Raw genomic sequence first — 6,941 nt, forward strand, 5'->3', positions numbered from 1 at the left:
AGGTGTAATAATAAAATCAAATTTCTTACAATTTCCCATTAAAAATACTTTTTAATCTTGTTAAAATAAACTAAGCATTTAGCATATAAAAAAACTTTTCTTATCAATTGCACCAGTACTGCATATAAATTAATTGTATTTTTCTACTGTTTTTATTTTCTAATTTGTTGTCGGCTTAAACGAAATTGTTCGGTTTAGTGCGTAAAACTCCTACTTAATTATACAAAATTACACACTTCACTGATACGATCCCTAGAGAGTAAAAAAGTGTCACAGATAAAATTGATCATTTTTGGATATAAAAAAGATAAGTATACATCGATCGTTAAGGTGCCAGAGAGGGAGGTAGAGTAAAATCTATCAAATCGTTTTACTACAAGAAAATGCTAAAAACACCTACAGACGCTCAACATGCAGACAAGATCAGGTTGTGGCTGTCATTTGACGCAGCTGCTGTCAGGTTGCTGTTGCAGTGTAATTTGCTGTTAACATAATAATGGGGGCGCGTAATTGTCATTAAACTTTAAAGTCACGTAAATTTTTAAATTTGTAAGAAAATTAAAAATAATACAAACCACAATCTATTTATCAATTAGTTGTTAGTTTTGCTTTTGTCAATACAAATTCAAGTTATTTAAAATCAAATTTGGACTAGACGAAGAAGAGTGCAGTCCATAATCATTACAATTCACCTATAAAACGTAAACAATGAATGAAAATATGTCTTTGAAATATTTACCCTCTGTCCGTTATTAAATAGTTTGTGGTTAAAACATTAAATTGTGTTAAAAAATCTATTTGCAATTGTTTTTAACAAAAATGCATGGTGTGTATTTAGGTTTTTCAACAGTATTATAAAGAAATGTTTGTGATCGTTTTAACATGATTAAATTGTATGTTAATAAAGGGTGTATCGAAAGGAGATGTAGAAAGAAATAAAAACATAATAATAAGGAGGATCAAGATCAAGCGGATCACTGGCGATGGCCAGTGTTAAAGTATTTCTTAAGAAAATTATCTTTATTAAAATTTCTTTAAAAAAGTTCAAAAAATTTTCTCTATAGTAGTATTTAAAAGGGTCCTTATTTGATTAAAAGACGATGTAGTCATATCCTGCTGTTAATCTGTCTGTCTTATTTGCACAATGGAGACCGAACGGAAAACATAGATGGCTCAAAAAAGCACCCAAATTAAGACAAGTTATTTTCAAAAGTGAGCCCAGACACCCAATTATCATTTTGACAACCACCCTTGTAGTTTTAACAACGCATCGTTGTCATTGCAACAACTCATTGTTGTTATTTTGATTACGCTTTTTGTCATTTCGACAAAGTATTGTTGTGATTTCGACAAAAAAGAAAACAAAATTAGAAGAACAAATTAGTAGAACATTTAACTAACAAACCGAAGTCCTGGTTCTTACTCTTACTGGCTCTTTTTTATTACGCTTTGAAGATGATGACTTTGAAGATTTTAAGTACAAAAGTTTTCAGGATATATAATTTTTTACGATTCTCAATTTTTTTCAAATGTTAATTAAGATTTTGATGTAATCTATGAAACATTTAAAAAATATAATAGTTTCCTAGTTTTTTATTTAATTCATATGCCAGTTGCCAATCTATTTAATTCATATGGGAGCTCACAGGCCCACAAATGAAAGACAGTCCTTCTTTCTCCAAAATGTTCAAATGAATAATAAAGTTCCACGTGCAAAATTTTAAGAATCTTGATCTTTCAGAGATAAACAAAATTTTGTATTTAACTTATATGCAAGGTGCCAAGTATCTATTAAAAGTCTGCCCGTTATTTTCCGAATGTTCACATGAATGTCAAAGTTCTTTATGTAAAATTTCAATATTCTAGCTTTAATAGTTTCTCAGATATAGGAATTTTTCACAACCCCCCAGATGAAAGTCCGCCCTTTTTATCCAGATGAATATTAGAGTTCTTTGTGCAAAGTTTTATGAATTTAGTTCTATTAGTTTCATTCACATGGGGGGTGCCGCTCCATCCATTTACAGTCCGCTATTTATTAGCGAAAATGTTGACATGGATGTTCTTCGTGCAAAATTTGAAGGTTCTAACTACAATGGTTTCAAAGATAAACAACGTATTTTTATATTAAATTCATATGGAAGGTGCCATGCCCCCTGCTGCTAGTCCGCCTACTTTTTGGTCTAAATAATCATATTGACACTAAAGTGGTGTAGGGTATAATTAATTACAAACACCTTAACTCTAAAATGTTTTTCTTTTCAAAAAAAAAAAAAAAAAAAACACCTCTATTTGCATAGACCCTTTATTCAAATTAAATTCAAATGGCAAATCTCCATAGCATATTAAATTAAATTTCATTAAAGTTAAATAACCAATTTTATGATTTAAATAGTTAAATCAAAAAAAAAAAAAACAAAAGTGAAACTGTTTTACTTTATTATTTATTTTATTTTTTTTTTTCTTTTTTGCTTATTTGTAACATATTTTATTCGTGAATTCAGTTCAAATGGTTGAGGTAACCAATTTTATAACATGTTTTATTTTACTAATCAAACATGATTGATTTATAAACAGTCAAAATGCTGATATAATGAGATTTGATTAAAACTATAACATTGAGAGTGTTTTATTTGTTTTTGGCAATTTTTGCAAAATCACTTTTGATTTATTGATTATGAACAAAAAAAATCCTCCCAAAAATATGATTGATTAGCTGGAAAATATCAAAAAAAAATAGGAGAATTTTTAAAAATATTTCTTATACTTTCTAAAAAAAAAGTTATAATTTGGCATTTTTTAAAATTACTTTTACTTTTTATTAAATAAAATTATTTGGAAAAACCATGACATCAAAAGAAGTTCATCGGCCTTCACTTAAAGTTACAGATCTTTAGATATGCATGTAATCAGTTCAATTTTTATTAAACCGTTAAACAATTGTTTTATTGTTTGATCTGTTTAAAAATATTTTATTACCTTTAAATTTTAAACAAAAAAAACTTCACTATTTAACAACTATAACGAATTTACTACATTAACCACAAAAAAGGCCAATAATAAAGAAACATATTTATGAATACTTTACATACCTTTTTTAACTTTTTTACATGGCCAAAGAAACAAAAAAAAATTTATTAATTTATTTTCTTATAACTATTTATTAAACGACTTTTTCTGCATTTTTATTTATTTGATTAAAATTGTAGTTAAGTGTGGCTTTTGACTCGAAACATTCATTCAATATTTTTGTGTGTAGAAACAAGAGTGTTTTTTTAAATAAATTATTAGCCGAAAAAAATGGTCCATGGTTTATTTCTGGGGGTTTTTAAAATGCCTTCCAGCTTTACATATACAAGTATTTATTTATTTATTTTAATTATATTTTGTGGTTAAGATTTTATTATTTAAACGAGGGCTGTTTGAAAAATTCTAAGTTTTCATACGAATAAAAAAAAACTATATTAAAAAAATGATAAAAAAGACTTATGAGCTTCCTACAAAGTATGTGAGTTTATAATTACATAAGAACCCTGATTGATTTGATAATCTTGATTATTGGTTTTTGGAAGCATTATTCATAAGGAAATATTGTTTTCTCTATGAAACCTTATGATTATTGTTAAGTATTAATACATCTACACTGATGAATCGAAGACAATAAATGGAGTTTTTAACAAAAAATAAAATAGGAATTAAAATCTTATTTCCACTCTAAGTATCGAAAATCAAGAAGACAACAAACATGCTAAGGCACTATCATATATATGTTGAAGATATCAGAATTGAAACTAATGGTTGGTTAACGTCAAGTGAGACGAAGTGACTGCGATTTGTCATGACCACTCTACTCGTCAGATGTAGGCATTCACCCCTATTCTGCATTTCGATTACGTTAACGCATTAAGTTACGCAACGAACGAAAAAAGGTATTCCAACAAAAAACTAAATCGTAAGAAAATGAAGAAGCAATACCATTACGTTTCAATGCTTTACGAATGTGTGTATTCTGTGTTACGATCGTCCCAGAAGTTCGACAAAGATTCAATGCATACGAAAAAGACAGTAATTTCCACTAATAGTTAATCACCTGGATGATCGTAATTCGTATGTTTTGGGTCATTCGTCACGAATGTACCCTTTGTAATCGAGAATGAAGACAGTCGTCACTTTAGTGTCCTCTTTGTAAGCGGGAGCGTAGACAGTCGTCTCCTTACTGTCCTCAAGTAACATAGAGATTATACTCTTAAAAGTAGTTTTTTTTTTTTGTTGTATTTCCGAAAGTAGTTATTTTACCAATCTTTTGGAGAAATAATTATTACTTTCTACTAATATGCCACCATCTGGTTGACTCAAATTTATATCTTTCGGGTCAATCGTCACATTATTGCCTTATATTATTCTAGAGAGAAGACACTTCAAATTTTTAAATTTTATTTCCATTAATATCTTACCACCTGGCTGACTAAAATTCGTATATTTTTGGTCTTTCATCACAAATAAACTCTTTGTAAACGAGAATGAAGACAGTCGTCACTTTAGTAAGCGAGAGCGGAGGCAATCGTTTCTTTACTGTCTCTTTGTAAGGTGTTGAGTGACGATTGACTTCCTCGTAGGACAAGCCCATGTTAAAATGGTTGGTCACCTGGGTAGTCAGGTGGCTAGGGCCCACCACAAGTGGTAGGTTAAATGGTCAGTTCGGGACTGTCCCGTCGAACTGCTGAGGTACCTACGTTTTTGTGAAATGTTGTTTATGTAACGGAGAGTCGAATCGAAATGCAGAATAACAAAGTTGCCAAATGGAGAAAATTTTGATTGGAATTAAAATGCAGAATATGGGCCATTGTATTAGATCCAGCCTGTAGTCGTGATTAATCTCAGTATCACAATAAGCTTAGAACCAAATGTCTCACCAAGGTTGGAAACTGCCAAAACACTGTAAATTATAGCCGCAAGAGCCGGACATTCACAGAGAAGATGAAGACCGCTTTTTCTTTTTGCGTTTGCAATTGCGACAGTAATCATTGAAGGGCTACCAATATCCTGTTATTACATACTGTTATCGAGGACGATATCCCTTTTACTTCGGATTAAAAGGTGTCTTCTGCGTTTCTTATTGCAAGAAGGCCACAATAGCTTGACCCCTTTATATGTGCCTAGGTTATCTCATATATTTGCAGCAAGGTTGGCAACTTACTTAGTTCTTAGTTAACACGAACATTTTACATAATTTTTGGAAATTTTGTAAACGAGTTATAATACTTAAACATTTCCTGAGCCCTAATAACTTATCAAACCACCCTCCCAACTTGTTAATGTATCCACATTTCCAGTTAGTTAGTTAGTTAATTACTTACTTACTTACTTACTTACTTACTTACTTACTTACTTACTTACTTACTTACTTACTTACTTACTTACTTACTTACTTACTTACTTACTTACTTACTTACTTACTTACTTACTTACTTACTTACTTACTTACTTACTTACTTACTTACTTACTTACTTACTTACTTACTTACTTACTTACTTACTTACTTACTTACTTACTTACTTACTTACTTACTTACTTACTTACTTACTTACTTACTTAGTTCTTAGTTAACACGAACATTTTTTAAACGAGTTATAACATTTAAACATTTCCTGACCCCCTAATAACTTATCACACCACCCTCCCAACTTGTTAATGTATCCACATTTTAAGTAAAATCGTGCGATTTCAGTTGCAAATATACTTAAACAATTTTATTAATGATAAAAATCACTACGCCTTCTAATAACAATAATCATAAAAAATAATTTTACTTCATTTTTAAAACAAACATTTGAAATTTGAAGTTATGTTTGTGCTATTGTTGGAAATAAAAGCAACATCATAATTTTTATAGTACACATGTTAATAATTTGTGGCCACTTATTTGCCTGTAAGTAGATAAAAATATGAATAAAAAATCTGAGTAATAAAATCATTTTTTGTGAAATAAAACTAAATAATATAAGAATTCGTGATCATTTTTATTTAGGTCAAAGTAAATGATAACTAAAAAATATGAATATAATTATTGTTTTGTTTTAAATATAATTGTTCATCAAGTGTTTCATAATTTATAATAATTTATAATCTAAAGTTTAACAATTAATTGTAGGAAACAAACATTTCTGCAATAAATATAAATGATATTTTCAATTTTTTTAATGAAGAATGAACTTCTAGAATGCTAATGTGTAAGGAAATTTATTTTGAAATTGATGCCTACTTTCTAAAGTTGTGCTTCAGGTTTAACAATGACTTTTTATTAGGAACCAATTTACAGATCCGGTTTTCTGTTTTATTTTTGAACAATTATGTTATGAATCTTAGCCTCAAAAGTTTTCTATATGAAATGTATATGTAACGATAGATCGTTACATATATATTTCAGCACCTGTTTAAATTTTTAACCTTGTAATTTCTATATAAATTACATATATAAATTACAAAATTAAAACAATTTTTGTAAAATCTATGTAAATGTATAAAAAATTCAGCACAACCGGATATATAAACCTGCAAATATCATTTATATTTTTCACTTTTTAAAGGGTAATTATGAATAATGGTGTTTTGGGTTTACACATTATTGATGGCAGTGGCCAAAAAAAATATTAAAATTTATTCTCAATTAAAAGATAATTTTTCAAAATTAAAAGTAAAACAAACATTAAATAACTACATGGCCCCAAAAAATTGACTTACTTGTTTTAAACATTAATTTTGACTAAAATACAGATTACAAATGCAAAAAAAAATAAACAAGTATGAAAGTATAGTCGGGCATGGCCGACCATATAATACCCTACTCCATGAGTATATTTAAAAAAAAATTTTAAAGAAACTTTTACGTTGAATATTACCATAATTTCAAAATATTTAAACAATTTATTAAAAAAAAAAAAAC

The sequence above is a fragment of the Lucilia cuprina genome, chromosome 4 (assembly GCF_022045245.1).
Source record: "Lucilia cuprina isolate Lc7/37 chromosome 4, ASM2204524v1, whole genome shotgun sequence".
In the NCBI taxonomy this organism is placed as follows: Eukaryota; Metazoa; Arthropoda; class Insecta; order Diptera; family Calliphoridae; genus Lucilia; species Lucilia cuprina.